Source organism: Electrophorus electricus, chromosome 13 (genome assembly GCF_041902795.1).
Source record: "Electrophorus electricus isolate QZ-2024a chromosome 13, ASM4190279v1, whole genome shotgun sequence".
Classification (NCBI taxonomy): domain Eukaryota; kingdom Metazoa; phylum Chordata; class Actinopteri; order Gymnotiformes; family Gymnotidae; genus Electrophorus; species Electrophorus electricus.
In genome coordinates this window covers 5747979-5764288 of record NC_137509.1, presented here as the reverse complement: position 1 = coordinate 5764288, position 16310 = coordinate 5747979, and the positions used below count along the sequence as shown (strand labels likewise).

At 35.4% G+C, this 16310-nt stretch overlaps 1 long non-coding RNA gene across 1 annotated transcript; it reads right to left on the bottom strand.

The window, feature by feature from the left end:
* Positions 1-15175: 15175 nt before the first annotated feature.
* On the bottom strand, positions 15176-15848 carry LOC145643474 (uncharacterized). Its single transcript, XR_014115909.1, has 2 exons — positions 15774-15848; positions 15176-15239 (listed from the first exon to the last, which is right to left on the bottom strand). It is a non-coding gene; the product is annotated as an uncharacterized LOC145643474 (long non-coding RNA).
* Positions 15849-16310: the final 462 nt, after the last annotated feature.

Below are 16310 nucleotides of genomic sequence, written 5' to 3'. Positions count from 1 at the left end.
GCTATAAAGAGATCCAATACTTTACAAATACAAAAGTTATGATTTGTATTTACCTTTCAGTTCATTTGCAAACTTTTCCTTCTCTGTTTGGTAGCTTCTCTCTCCCTCATCCATAATGTTCTTTGTTCCTGTCATGTAAGAACAAAACTAATCAACCACGTAGTAGAGTGGAGGTACAGAGTAGTCAGCCTCTTATTCTTTATTTGAGGACTAATATTTCTAGAGGTAAATCTGGATCTCACTTTGAAGTTCACTGGTCAAATTTTCTTTTTCTTCCTTCACCTGCTCAATACTCCTATTCATCTCTGGAAAATCAGGATGACAGCAGTATATCAGTACATCTGAATGTCAATATAAATAACAAAAGGTAAGTAATATATTTCCTGCTTCTGTACTATTCCCTATTGTTATTCTATTAGAATAAGCATCTTTCCTTAGCTAGTATATGAAGCCTTATGCACTTGCTGTCTTTGGGGAAGAACTGCACCTTCCTCATTTCCATACCTGTCGTGAAGTTTATTAACCTGTAAGATTATCCGTTTCAATATGTTCTTAAAGTTCTTTAATATATGTGTCAGTAACAAACTGACCCATTTATTTATCTTTATACCACTTTCCTTTTTCCACACACACACAAAGTGTCTTTTTGCTGAAGATGTGACCCTGGCCTTGGTTCAGTGTGGCTCTGTGAGTGCTCATATGGAGAAACCAATCAGACATTTGAATGACATCTGGGTTCGTTCATAACAATTTTAAGACCAGTCTACTTTATCTGGGAGCCTATAAGCTATAAAGAGATCCAATATTTTACAAATACAAAAGCTATGATTTGTATTTACCTTTCAGTTCATTTGCAAACTTTTCCTTCTCTGTTTGGTAGCTTCTCTCTCCCTCATCCATAATGTTCTTTGTTCCTGTCATGTAAGAACAAAACTAATCAACCACGTAGTAGAGTGGAGGTACAGAGTAGTCAGCCTCTTATTCTTTATTTGAGGACTAATATTTCTAGAGGTAAATCTGGATCTCACTTTGAAGTTCACTGGTCAAATTTTCTTTTTCTTCCTTCACCTGCTCAATACTCCTATTCATCTCTGGAAAATCAGGATGACAGCAGTATATCAGTACATCTGAATGTCAATATAAATAACAAAAGGTAAGTAATATATTTCCTGCTTCTGTACTATTCCCTATTGTTATTCTATTAGAATAAGCATCTTTCCTTAGCTAGTATATGAAGCCTTATGCACTTGCTGTCTTTGGGGAAGAACTGCACCTTCCTCATTTCCATACCTGTCGTGAAGTTTATTAACCTGTAAGATTATCCGTTTCGATATGTTCTTAAAGTTCTTTAATATATGTGTCAGTAACAAACTGACCCATTTATTTATCTTTATACCACTTTCCTTTTTCCACACACACACACAAAGTGTCTTTTTGCTGAAGATGTGACCCTGGCCTTGGTTCAGTGTGGCTCTGTGAGTGCTCATATGGAGAAACCAATCAGACATTTGAATGACGTCTGGGTTCGTTCATAACAAGTTTAAGACCAGTCTACTTTATCTGGGAGCCTATAAGCTATAAAGAGATCCAATACTTTACAAATACAAAAGCTATGATTTGTATTTACCTTTCAGTTCATTTGCAAACTTTTCCTTCTCTGTTTGGTAGCTTCTCTCTCCCTCATCCATAATGTTCTTTGTTCCTGTCATGTAAGAACAAAACTAATCAACCACGTAGTAGAGTGGAGGTACAGAGTAGTCAGCCTCTTATTCTTTATTTGAGGACTAATATTTCTAGAGGTAAATCTGGATCTCACTTTGAAGTTCACTGGTCAAATTTTCTTTTTCTTCCTTCACCTGCTCAATACTCCAATTCATCTCTGGAAAATCAGGATGACAGCAGTATATCAGTACATCTGAATGTCAATATAAATAACAAAAGGTAAGTAATATATTTCCTGCTTCTGTACTATTCCCTATTGTTATTCTATTAGAATAAGCATCTTTCCTTAGCTAGTATATGAAGCCTTATGCACTTGCTGTCTTTGGGGAAGATCTGCACCTTGCTCATTTCCATACCTGTCGTGAAGATTATTATCCTGTAAGATTAACAGTTTTGATATGTTCTTAAAGTTCTTTAATATATGTGTCAGTAACAAACTGACCCATTTATTTATCTTTATACCACTTTCCTTTTTCCACACACACACAAAGTGTCTTTTGGCTGAAGATGTGACCCTGGCCTTGGTTCAGAGTGGCTCTGTGAGTGCTCATATGGAGAAACCAATCAGACATTTGAATGACATCTGGGTTCGTTCATAACAATTCTAAAACCAATCTACTTTATCTCGGAGCCTATAAGCTATAAAGAGATCCAATACTTTACAAATACAAAAGCTATGATTTGTATTTACCTTTCAGTTCATTTGCAAACTTTTCCTTCTCTGTTTGGTAGCTTCTCTCTCCCTCATCCATAATGTTCTTTGTTCCTGTCATGTAAGAACAAAACTAATCAACCACGTAGTAGAGTGGAGGTACAGAGTAGTCAGCCTCTTATTCTTTATTTGAGGACTAATATTTCTAGAGGTAAATCTGGATCTCACTTTGAAGTTCACTGGTCAAATTTTCTTTTTCTTCCTTCACCTGCTCAATACTCCTATTCATCTCTGGAAAATCAGGATGACAGCAGTATATCAGTACATCTGAATGTCAATATAAATAACAAAAGGTAAGTAATATATTTCCTGCTTCTGTACTATTCCCTATTGTTATTCTATTAGAATAAGCATCTTTCCTTAGCTAGTATATGAAGCCTTATGCACTTGCTGTCTTTGGGTAAGAACTGCACCTTGCTCATTTCCATACCTGTCGTGAAGTTTATTATCCTGTAAGATTATCAGTTTCGATATGTTCTTAAAGTTCTTTAATATATGTGTCAGTAACAAACTGACCCATTTATTTATCTTTATACCACGTTCCTTTTTCCACACACACACAAAGTGTCTTTTTGATGAAGATGTGACCCTGGCCTTGGTTCAGTGTGGCTCTGTGAGTGCTCATATGGAGAAACCAATCAGACATTTGATTGACGTCTGGGTTCGTTCATAACAATTTTAAGACCAGTCTACTTTATCTGGGAGCCTATAAGCTATAAAGAGATCCAATATTTTACAAATACAAAAGCTATGATTTGTATTTACCTTTCAGTTCATTTGCAAACTTTTCCTTCTCTGTTTGGTATCTGCTCTCTCCCTCATCCATAATGTTCTTTGTTCCTGTCATGTAAGAACAAAACTAATCAACCACGTAGTAGAGTGGAGGTCCAGATTAGTCAGCCTCTTATTCTTTATTTGAGGACTAATATTTCTAGAGGTAAATCTGGATCTCACTTTGAAGTTCACTGGTCAAATTTTCTTTTTCTTCCTTCACCTGCTCAATGCTCCTATTCATCTCTGGAAAATAAGGATGACAGCAGTATATCAGTACATCTCAATGTCAATATAAATAACAAAAGATAAGTAATATATTTCCTGCTTCAGTACTATTCCCTATTGTTATTCTATTAGAATAAGCATCTTTCCTTAGCTAGTATATGAAGCCTCATGTACTTGCTGTCTTTGGGTAAGAACTGCACCTTGCTCATTTCCATACCTGTCGTGAAGTTCATTAACCTGTAACATTATCAGTTTCGATATGTTCTTAAAGTTCTTTAATATATGTGTCAGTAACAAACTGACCCATTTATTTATCTTTATACCACTTTCCTTTTTCCACACACACACAAAGTGTATTTTTGCTGAAGATGTGACCCTGGCCTTGGTTCAGTGTGGCTCTGTGAGTGCTCATATGGAGAAACCAATCAGACATTTGAATGACATCTGGGTTCGTTCATAACAATTTTAAGACCAGTCTACTTTATCTGGGAGCCTATAAGCTATAAAGAGATCCAATATTTTACAAATACAAAAGCTATGATTTGTATTTACCTTTCAGTTCATTTGCAAACTTTTCCTTCTCTGTTTTGTAGCTTCTCTCTCCCTCATCCATAATGTTCTTTGTTCCTGTCATGTAAGAACAAAACTAATCAACCACATAGTAGAGTGGAGGTCCAGAGTAGTCAGCCTCTCATTCTTTATTTGAGGACTAATATTTCTAGAGGTAAATCTGGATCTCACTTTGAAGTTCACTGGTCAAATTTTCTTTTTCTTCCTTCACCTGCTCAATGCTCCTATTCATCTCTGGAAAATAAGGATGACAGCAGTATATCAGTACATCTCAATGTCAATATAAATAACAAAAGATAAGTAATATATTTCCTGCTTCAGTACTATTCCCTATTGTTATTCTATTAGAATAAGCATCTTTCCTTAGCTAGTATATGAAGCCTCATGCACTTGCTGTCTTTGGGTAAGAACTGCACCTTGCTCATTTCCATACCTGTCGTGAAGTTCATTAACCTGTAACATTATCAGTTTCGATATGTTCTTAAAGTTCTTTAATATATGTGTCAGTAACAAACTGACCCATTTATTTATCTTTATACCACTTTCCTTTTTCCACACACACACAAAGTGTATTTTTGCTGAAGATGTGACCCTGGCCTTGGTTCAGTGTGGCTCTGTGAGTGCTCATATGGAGAAACCAATCAGACATTTGAATGACATCTGGGTTCGTTCATAACAATTTTAAGACCAGTCTACTTTATCTGGGAGCCTATAAGCTATAAAGAGATCCAATATTTTACAAATACAAAAGCTATGATTTGTATTTACCTTTCAGTTCATTTGCAAACTTTTCCTTCTCTGTTTTGTAGCTTCTCTCTCCCTCATCCATAATGTTCTTTGTTCCTGTCATGTAAGAACAAAACTAATCAACCACATAGTAGAGTGGAGGTCCAGAGTAGTCAGCCTCTCATTCTTTATTTGAGGACTAATATTTCTAGAGGTAAATCTGGATCTCACTTTGAAGTTCACTGGTCAAATTTTCTTTTTCTTCCTTCACCTGCTCAATGCTCCTATTCATCTCTGGAAAATAAGGATGACAGCAGTATATCAGTACATCTCAATGTCAATATAAATAACAAAAGATAAGTAATATATTTCCTGCTTCAGTACTATTCCCTATTGTTATTCTATTAGAATAAGCATCTTTCCTTAGCTAGTATATGAAGCCTCATGCACTTGCTGTCTTTGGGTAAGAACTGCACCTTGCTCATTTCCATACCTGTCGTGAAGTTCATTAACCTGTAACATTATCAGTTTCGATATGTTCTTAAAGTTCTTTAATATATGTGTCAGTAACAAACTGACCCATTTATTTATCTTTATACCACTTTCCTTTTTCCACACACACACAAAGTGTATTTTTGCTGAAGATGTGACCCTGGCCTTGGTTCAGTGTGGCTCTGTGAGTGCTCATATGGAGAAACCAATCAGACATTTGAATGACATCTGGGTTCGTTCATAACAATTTTAAGACCAGTCTACTTTATCTGGGAGCCTATAAGCTATAAAGAGATCCAATATTTTACAAATACAAAAGCTATGATTTGTATTTACCTTTCAGTTCATTTGCAAACTTTTCCTTCTCTGTTTTGTAGCTTCTCTCTCCCTCATCCATAATGTTCTTTGTTCCTGTCATGTAAGAACAAAACTAATCAACCACATAGTAGAGTGGAGGTCCAGAGTAGTCAGCCTCTCATTCTTTATTTGAGGACTAATATTTCTAGAGGTAAATCTGGATCTCACTTTGAAGTTCACTGGTCAAATTTTCTTTTTCTTCCTTCACCTGCTCAATACTCCTATTCATCTCTGGAAAATAAGGATGACAGCAGTATATCAGTACATCTGAATGTCAATATAAATAACAAAAGGTAAGTAATATATTTCCTGCTTCTGTACTATTCCCTATTGTTATTCTATTAGAATAAGCATCTTTCCTTAGCTAGTATATGAAGCCTCATGCACTTGCTGTCTTTGGGTAAGAACTGCACCTTGCTCATTTCCATACCTGTCGTGAAGTTCATTAACCTGTAACATTATCAGTTTCGATATGTTCTTAAAGTTCTTTAATATATGTGTCAGTAACAAACTGACCCATTTATTTATCTTTATACCACTTTCCTTTTTCCACACACACACAAAGTGTATTTTTGCTGAAGATGTGACCCTGGCCTTGGTTCAGTGTGGCTCTGTGAGTGCTCATATGGAGAAACCAATCAGACATTTGAATGACATCTGGGTTCGTTCATAACAATTTTAAGACCAGTCTACTTTATCTGGGAGCCTATAAGCTATAAAGAGATCCAATATTTTACAAATACAAAAGCTATGATTTGTATTTACCTTTCAGTTCATTTGCAAACTTTTCCTTCTCTGTTTTGTAGCTTCTCTCTCCCTCATCCATAATGTTCTTTGTTCCTGTCATGTAAGAACAAAACTAATCAACCACATAGTAGAGTGGAGGTCCAGAGTAGTCAGCCTCTCATTCTTTATTTGAGGACTAATATTTCTAGAGGTAAATCTGGATCTCACTTTGAAGTTCACTGGTCAAATTTTCTTTTTCTTCCTTCACCTGCTCAATACTCCTATTCATCTCTGGAAAATAAGGATGACAGCAGTATATCAGTACATCTGAATGTCAATATAAATAACAAAAGGTAAGTAATATATTTCCTGCTTCTGTACTATTCCCTATTGTTATTCTATTAGAATAAGCATCTTTCCTTAGCTAGTATATGAAGCCTCATGCACTTGCTGTCTTTGGGTAAGAACTGCACCTTGCTCATTTCCATACCTGTCGTGAAGTTCATTAACCTGTAACATTATCAGTTTCGATATGTTCTTAAAGTTCTTTAATATATGTGTCAGTTACAAACTGACCCATTTATTTATCTTTATACCACTTTCCTTTTTCCACACACACAAAGTGTCTTTTTGCTGAAGCTGTGACCCTGGCATTGGTTCAGTGTGGCTCTGTGAGTGCTCATATGGTGAAACCAATCAGACATTTGATTGACGTCTGGGTTCGTTCATAACAATTTTAAGACCAGTCTACTTTATCTGGGAGCCTATAAGCTATAAAGAGATCCAATACTTTACAAATACAAAAGCTATGATTTGTATTTACCTTTCAATTCATTTGCAAACTTTTCCTTCTCTGTTTGGTAGCTTCTCTCTCCCTCATCCATAATGTTCTTTGTTCCTGTCATGTAAGAACAAAACTAATCAACCACCTAGTAGAGTGGACGTCCAGATTAGTCAGCCTCTTATTCTTTATTTGAGGACTAATATTTCTAGAGTTAAATCTGGATCTCACTTTGAAGTTCACTGGTCAAATTTTCTTTTTCTTCCTTCACCTGCTCAATGCTCCTATTCATCTCTGGAAAATAAGGATGACAGCAGTATATCAATACATCTGAATGTCAATATAAATAACAAAAGATAAGTAATATATTTCCTGCTTCAGTACTATTCCCTATTGTTATTCTATTAGAATAAGCATCTTTCCTTAGCTAGTATATGAAGTCTTATGAACTTGCTGTCTTTGGGGAAGAACCGCACCTTCCACATTTCCATACCTGTCGTGAAGTTTATTAACCTGTAAGATTATCAGTTTCGATATGTTCTTAAAGTTCTTTAATATATCTGTCAGTAACAAATTGACCCATTTATTTATCTTTATACCACTTTCCTTTTTCCACACACACACAAAGTGTCTTTTTGCTGAAGATGTGACCCTGGCCTTGGTTCAGTGTGGCTCTGTGAGTGCTCATATGGAGAAACCAATCAGACATTTGAATGACATCTGGGTTCGTTCATAACAATTTTAAGACCAGTCTACTTTATCTGGGAGCCTATAAGCTATAAAGAGATCCAATATTTTACAAATACAAAAGCTATGATTTGTATTTACCTTTCAGTTCATTTGCAAACTTTTCCTTCTCTGTTTTGTAGCTTCTCTCTCCCTCATCCATAATGTTCTTTGTTCCTGTCATGTAAGAACAAAACTAATCAACCACCTAGTAGAGTGGACGTCCAGATTAGTCAGCCTCTTATTCTTTATTTGAGGACTAATATTTCTAGAGTTAAATCTGGATCTCACTTTGAAGTTCACTGGTCAAATTTTCTTTTTCTTCCTTCACCTGCTCAATGCCCCTATTCATCTCTGGAAAATAAGGAAGACAGCAGTATATCAATACATCTGAATGTCAATATAAATAACAAAAGATAAGTAATATATTTCCTGCTTCAGTACTATTCCCTATTGTTATTCTATTAGAATAAGCATCTTTCCTTAGCTAGTATATGAAGCCTTATGCACTTGCTGTCTTTGGGGAAGAACCGCACCTTCCACATTTCCATACCTGTCGTGAAGTTTATTAACCTGTAAGATTATCAGTTTCGATATGTTCTTAAAGTTCTTTAATATATCTGTCAGTAACAAATTGACCCATTTATTTATCTTTATACCACTTTCCTTTTTCCACACACACACAAAGTGTCTTTTTGCTGAAGATGTGACCCTGGCCTTGGTTCAGTGTGGCTCTGTGAGTGCTCATATGGAGAAACCAATCAGACATTTGAATGACATCTGGGTTCGTTCATAACAATTTTAAGACCAGTCTACTTTATCTGGGAGCCTATAAGCTATAAAGAGATCCAATATTTTACAAATACAAAAGCTATGATTTGTATTTACCTTTCAGTTCATTTGCAAACTTTTCCTTCTCTGTTTTGTAGCTTCTCTCTCCCTCATCCATAATGTTCTTTGTTCCTGTCATGTAAGAACAAAACTAATCAACCACGTAGTAGAGTGGAGGTCCAGAGTAGTCAGCCACTTATTCTTTATTTGAGGACTAATATTTCTAGAGGTAAATCTGGATCTCACTTTGAAGTTCACTGGTCAAATTTTCTTTTTCTTCCTTCACCTGCTCAATACTCCTATTCATTTCTGGAAAATCAGGATGACAGCAGTATATCAGTACATCTGAATGTCAATATAAATAACAAAAGATAAGTAATATATTTCCTGCTTCAGTACTATTCCCTATTGTTATTCTATTAGAATAAGCATCTTTCCTTAGCTAGTATATGAAGCCTTATGCACTTGCTGTCTTTGGGGAAGAATTGCACCTTCCTCATTTCCATACCTGTCGTGAAGTTTATTAACCTGTAAGATTATCAGTTTTGATATGTTCTTAAAGTTCTTTAATATATCTGTCAGTAACAAATTGACCCATTTATTTATCTTTATACCACTTTCCTTTTTCCACACACACACAAAGTGTCTTTTTGCTGAAGTTGTGACCCTGGTCTTGGTTCAGTGTGGCTCTGTGAGTGCTCATATGGAGAAACCAATCAGACATTTGATTGAGGTCTGGGTTCGTTCATAACAATTTTAAGACCAGTCTACTTTATCTGGGAGCCTATAAGCTATAAAGAGATCCAATACTTTACAAATACAAAAGCTATGATTTGTATTTACCTTTCAATTCATTTGCAAACTTTTCCTTCTCTGTTTGGTAGCTTCTCTCTCCCTCATCCATAATGTTCTTTGTTCCTGTCATGTAAGAACAAAACTAATCAACCACCTAGTAGAGTGGACGTCCAGATTAGTCAGCCTCTTATTCTTTATTTGAGGACTAATATTTCTAGAGTTAAATCTGGATCTCACTTTGAAGTTCACTGGTCAAATTTTCTTTTTCTTCCTTCACCTGCTCAATGCTCCTATTCATCTCTGGAAAATAAGGATGACAGCAGTATATCAATACATCTGAATGTCAATATAAATAACAAAAGATAAGTAATATATTTCCTGCTTCAGTACTATTCCCTATTGTTATTCTATTAGAATAAGCATCTTTCCTTAGCTAGTATATGAAGTCTTATGCACTTGCTGTCTTTGGGGAAGAACCGCACCTTCCACATTTCCATACCTGTCGTGAAGTTTATTAACCTGTAAGATTATCAGTTTCGATATGTTCTTAAAGTTCTTTAATATATCTGTCAGTAACAAATTGACCCATTTATTTATCTTTATACCACTTTCCTTTTTCCACACACACACAAAGTGTCTTTTTGCTGAAGATGTGACCCTGGCCTTGGTTCAGTGTGGCTCTGTGAGTGCTCATATGGAGAAACCAATCAGACATTTGAATGACATCTGGGTTCGTTCATAACAATTTTAAGACCAGTCTACTTTATCTGGGAGCCTATAAGCTATAAAGAGATCCAATATTTTACAAATACAAAAGCTATGATTTGTATTTACCTTTCAGTTCATTTGCAAACTTTTCCTTCTCTGTTTTGTAGCTTCTCTCTCCCTCATCCATAATGTTCTTTGTTCCTGTCATGTAAGAACAAAACTAATCAACCACCTAGCAGAGTGGACGTCCAGATTAGTCAGCCTCTTATTCTTTATTTGAGGACTAATATTTCTAGAGTTAAATCTGGATCTCACTTTGAAGTTCACTGGTCAAATTTTCTTTTTCTTCCTTCACCTGCTCAATGCCCCTATTCATCTCTGGAAAATAAGGATGACAGCAGTATATCAATACATCTGAATGTCAATATAAATAACAAAAGATAAGTAATATATTTCCTGCTTCAGTACTATTCCCTATTGTTATTCTATTAGAATAAGCATCTTTCCTTAGCTAGTATATGAAGTCTTATGCACTTGCTGTCTTTGGGGAAGAACCGCACCTTCCACATTTCCATACCTGTCGTGAAGTTTATTAACCTGTAAGATTATCAGTTTTGATATGTTCTTAAAGTTCTTTAATATATCTGTCAGTAACAAATTGACCCATTTATTTATCTTTATACCACTTTCCTTTTTCCACACACACACAAAGTGTCTTTTTGCTGAAGATGTGACCCTGGCCTTGGTTCAGTGTGGCTCTGTGAGTGCTCATATGGAGAAACCAATCAGACATTTGATTGACGTCTGGGTTCGTTCATAACAATTTTAAGACCAGTCTACTTTATCTGGGAGCCTATAAGCTATAAAGAGATCCAATACTTTACAAATACAAAAGCTATGATTTGTATTTACCTTTCAATTCATTTGCAAACTTTTCCTTCTCTGTTTGGTAGCTTCTCTCTCCCTCATCCATAATGTTCTTTGTTCCTGTCATGTAAGAACAAAACTAATCAACCACCTAGTAGAGTGGACGTCCAGATTAGTCAGCCTCTTATTCTTTATTTGAGGACTAATATTTCTAGAGTTAAATCTGGATCTCACTTTGAAGTTCACTGGTCAAATTTTCTTTTTCTTCCTTCACCTGCTCAATGCTCCTATTCATCTCTGGAAAATAAGGATGACAGCAGTATATCAATACATCTGAATGTCAATATAAATAACAAAAGATAAGTAATATATTTCCTGCTTCAGTACTATTCCCTATTGTTATTCTATTAGAATAAGCATCTTTCCTTAGCTAGTATATGAAGTCTTATGCACTTGCTGTCTTTGGGGAAGAACCGCACCTTCCACATTTCCATACCTGTCGTGAAGTTTATTAACCTGTAAGATTATCAGTTTCGATATGTTCTTAAAGTTCTTTAATATATCTGTCAGTAACAAATTGACCCATTTATTTATCTTTATACCACTTTCCTTTTTCCACACACACACAAAGTGTCTTTTTGCTGAAGTTGTGACCCTGGTCTTGGTTCAGTGTGGCTCTGTGAGTGCTCATATGGAGAAACCAATCAGACATTTGATTGACGTCTGGGTTCGTTCATAACAATTTTAAGACCAGTCTACTTTATCTGGGAGCCTATAAGCTATAAAGAGATCCAATACTTTACAAATACAAAAGCTATGATTTGTATTTACCTTTCAATTCATTTGCAAACTTTTCCTTCTCTGTTTGGTAGCTTCTCTCTCCCTCATCCATAATGTTCTTTGTTCCTGTCATGTAAGAACAAAACTAATCAACCACCTAGTAGAGTGGACGTCCAGATTAGTCAGCCTCTTATTCTTTATTTGAGGACTAATATTTATAGAGTTAAATCTGGATCTCACTTTGAAGTTCACTGGTCAAATTTTCTTTTTCTTCCTTCACCTGCTCAATGCTCCTATTCATCTCTGGAAAATAAGGATGACAGCAGTATATCAATACATCTGAATGTCAATATAAATAACAAAAGATAAGTAATATATTTCCTGCTTCAGTACTATTCCCTATTGTTATTCTATTAGAATAAGCATCTTTCCTTAGCTAGTATATGAAGTCTTATGCACTTGCTGTCTTTGGGGAAGAACCGCACCTTCCACATTTCCATACCTGTCGTGAAGTTTATTAACCTGTAAGATTATCAGTTTCGATATGTTCTTAAAGTTCTTTAATATATCTGTCAGTAACAAATTGACCCATTTATTTATCTTTATACCACTTTCCTTTTTCCACACACACACAAAGTGTCTTTTTGCTGAAGTTGTGACCCTGGTCTTGGTTCAGTGTGGCTCTGTGAGTGCTCATATGGAGAAACCAATCAGACATTTGATTGACGTCTGGGTTCGTTCATAACAATTTTAAGACCAGTCTACTTTATCTGGGAGCCTATAAGCTATAAAGAGATCCAATACTTTACAAATACAAAAGCTATGATTTGTATTTACCTTTCAATTCATTTGCAAACTTTTCCTTCTCTGTTTGGTAGCTTCTCTCTCCCTCATCCATAATGTTCTTTGTTCCTGTCATGTAAGAACAAAACTAATCAACCACCTAGTAGAGTGGACGTCCAGATTAGTCAGCCTCTTATTCTTTATTTGAGGACTAATATTTCTAGAGTTAAATCTGGATCTCACTTTGAAGTTCACTGGTCAAATTTTCTTTTTCTTCCTTCACCTGCTCAATGCTCCTATTCATCTCTGGAAAATAAGGATGACAGCAGTATATCAATACATCTGAATGTCAATATAAATAACAAAAGATAAGTAATATATTTCCTGCTTCAGTACTATTCCCTATTGTTATTCTATTAGAATAAGCATCTTTCCTTAGCTAGTATATGAAGTCTTATGCACTTGCTGTCTTTGGGGAAGAACCGCACCTTCCACATTTCCATACCTGTCGTGAAGTTTATTAACCTGTAAGATTATCAGTTTCGATATGTTCTTAAAGTTCTTTAATATATCTGTCAGTAACAAATTGACCCATTTATTTATCTTTATACCACTTTCCTTTTTCCACACACACACAAAGTGTCTTTTTGCTGAAGTTGTGACCCTGGTCTTGGTTCAGTGTGGCTCTGTGAGTGCTCATATGGAGAAACCAATCAGACATTTGATTGACGTCTGGGTTCGTTCATAACAATTTTAAGACCAGTCTACTTTATCTGGGAGCCTATAAGCTATAAAGAGATCCAATACTTTACAAATACAAAAGCTATGATTTGTATTTACCTTTCAATTCATTTGCAAACTTTTCCTTCTCTGTTTGGTAGCTTCTCTCTCCCTCATCCATAATGTTCTTTGTTCCTGTCATGTAAGAACAAAACTAATCAACCACCTAGTAGAGTGGACGTCCAGATTAGTCAGCCTCTTATTCTTTATTTGAGGACTAATATTTCTAGAGTTAAATCTGGATCTCACTTTGAAGTTCACTGGTCAAATTTTCTTTTTCTTCCTTCACCTGCTCAATGCTCCTATTCATCTCTGGAAAATAAGGATGACAGCAGTATATCAATACATCTGAATGTCAATATAAATAACAAAAGATAAGTAATATATTTCCTGCTTCAGTACTATTCCCTATTGTTATTCTATTAGAATAAGCATCTTTCCTTAGCTAGTATATGAAGTCTTATGCACTTGCTGTCTTTGGGGAAGAACCGCACCTTCCACATTTCCATACCTGTCGTGAAGTTTATTAACCTGTAAGATTATCAGTTTCGATATGTTCTTAAAGTTCTTTAATATATCTGTCAGTAACAAATTGACCCATTTATTTATCTTTATACCACTTTCCTTTTTCCACACACACACAAAGTGTCTTTTTGCTGAAGATGTGACCCTGGCCTTGGTTCAGTGTGGCTCTGTGAGTGCTCATATGGAGAAACCAATCAGACATTTGAATGACATCTGGGTTCGTTCATAACAATTTTAAGACCAGTCTACTTTATCTGGGAGCCTATAAGCTATAATGAGATCCAATATTTTACAAATACAAAAGCTATGATTTGTATTTACCTTTCAGTTCATTTGCAAACTTTTCCTTCTCTGTTTTGTAGCTTCTCTCTCCCTCATCCATAATGTTCTTTGTTCCTGTCATGTAAGAACAAAACTAATCAACCACCTAGCAGAGTGGACGTCCAGATTAGTCAGCCTCTTATTCTTTATTTGAGGACTAATATTTCTAGAGTTAAATCTGGATCTCACTTTGAAGTTCACTGGTCAAATTTTCTTTTTCTTCCTTCACCTGCTCAATGCCCCTATTCATCTCTGGAAAATAAGGAAGACAGCAGTATATCAATACATCTGAATGTCAATATAAATAACAAAAGATAAGTAATATATTTCCTGCTTCAGTACTATTCCCTATTGTTATTCTATTAGAATAAGCATCTTTCCTTAGCTAGTATATGAAGCCTTATGCACTTGCTGTCTTTGGGGAAGAACCGCACCTTCCACATTTCCATACCTGTCGTGAAGTTTATTAACCTGTAAGATTATCAGTTTCGATATGTTCTTAAAGTTCTTTAATATATCTGTCAGTAACAAATTGACCCATTTATTTATCTTTATACCACTTTCCTTTTTCCACACACACACAAAGTGTCTTTTTGCTGAAGATGTGACCCTGGCCTTGGTTCAGTGTGGCTCTGTGAGTGCTCATATGGAGAAACCAATCAGACATTTGAATGACATCTGGGTTCGTTCATAACAATTTTAAGACCAGTCTACTTTATCTGGGAGCCTATAAGCTATAAAGAGATCCAATATTTTACAAATACAAAAGCTATGATTTGTATTTACCTTTCAGTTCATTTGCAAACTTTTCCTTCTCTGTTTTGTAGCTTCTCTCTCCCTCATCCATAATGTTCTTTGTTCCTGTCATGTAAGAACAAAACTAATCAACCACGTAGTAGAGTGGAGGTCCAGAGTAGTCAGCCACTTATTCTTTATTTGAGGACTAATATTTCTAGAGGTAAATCTGGATCTCACTTTGAAGTTCACTGGTCAAATTTTCTTTTTCTTCCTTCACCTGCTCAATACTCCTATTCATTTCTGGAAAATCAGGATGACAGCAGTATATCAGTACATCTGAATGTCAATATAAATAACAAAAGATAAGTAATATATTTCCTGCTTCAGTACTATTCCCTATTGTTATTCTATTAGAATAAGCATCTTTCCTTAGCTAGTATATGAAGCCTTATGCACTTGCTGTCTTTGGGGAAGAATTGCACCTTCCTCATTTCCATACCTGTCGTGAAGTTTATTAACCTGTAAGATTATCAGTTTTGATATGTTCTTAAAGTTCTTTAATATATCTGTCAGTAACAAATTGACCCATTTATTTATCTTTATACCACTTTCCTTTTTCCACACACACACAAAGTGTCTTTTTGCTGAAGTTGTGACCCTGGTCTTGGTTCAGTGTGGCTCTGTGAGTGCTCATATGGAGAAACCAATCAGACATTTGAATGACATCTGGGTTCGTTCATAACAATTTTAAGACCAGTCTACTTTATCTGGGAGCCTATAAGCTATAAAGAGATCCAATATTTTACAAATACAAAAGCTATGATTTGTATTTACCTTTCAGTTCATTTGCAAACTTTTCCTTCTCTGTTTTGTAGCTTCTCTCTCCCTCATCCATAATGTTCTTTGTTCCTGTCATGTAAGAACAAAACTAATCAACCACCTAGCAGAGTGGACGTCCAGATTAGTCAGCCTCTTATTCTTTATTTGAGGACTAATATTTCTAGAGTTAAATCTGGATCTCACTTTGAAGTTCACTGGTCAAATTTTCTTTTTCTTCCTTCACCTGCTCAATGCCCCTATTCATCTCTGGAAAATAAGGATGACAGCAGTATATCAATACATCTGAATGTCAATATAAATAACAAAAGATAAGTAATATATTTCCTGCTTCAGTACTATTCCCTATTGTTATTCTATTAGAATAAGCATCTTTCCTTAGCTAGTATATGAAGTCTTATGCACTTGCTGTCTTTGGGGAAGAACCGCACCTTCCACATTTCCATACCTGTCGTGAAGTTTATTAACCTGTAAGATTATCAGTTTCGATATGTTCTTAAAGTTCTTTAATATATCTGTCAGTAACAAATTGAC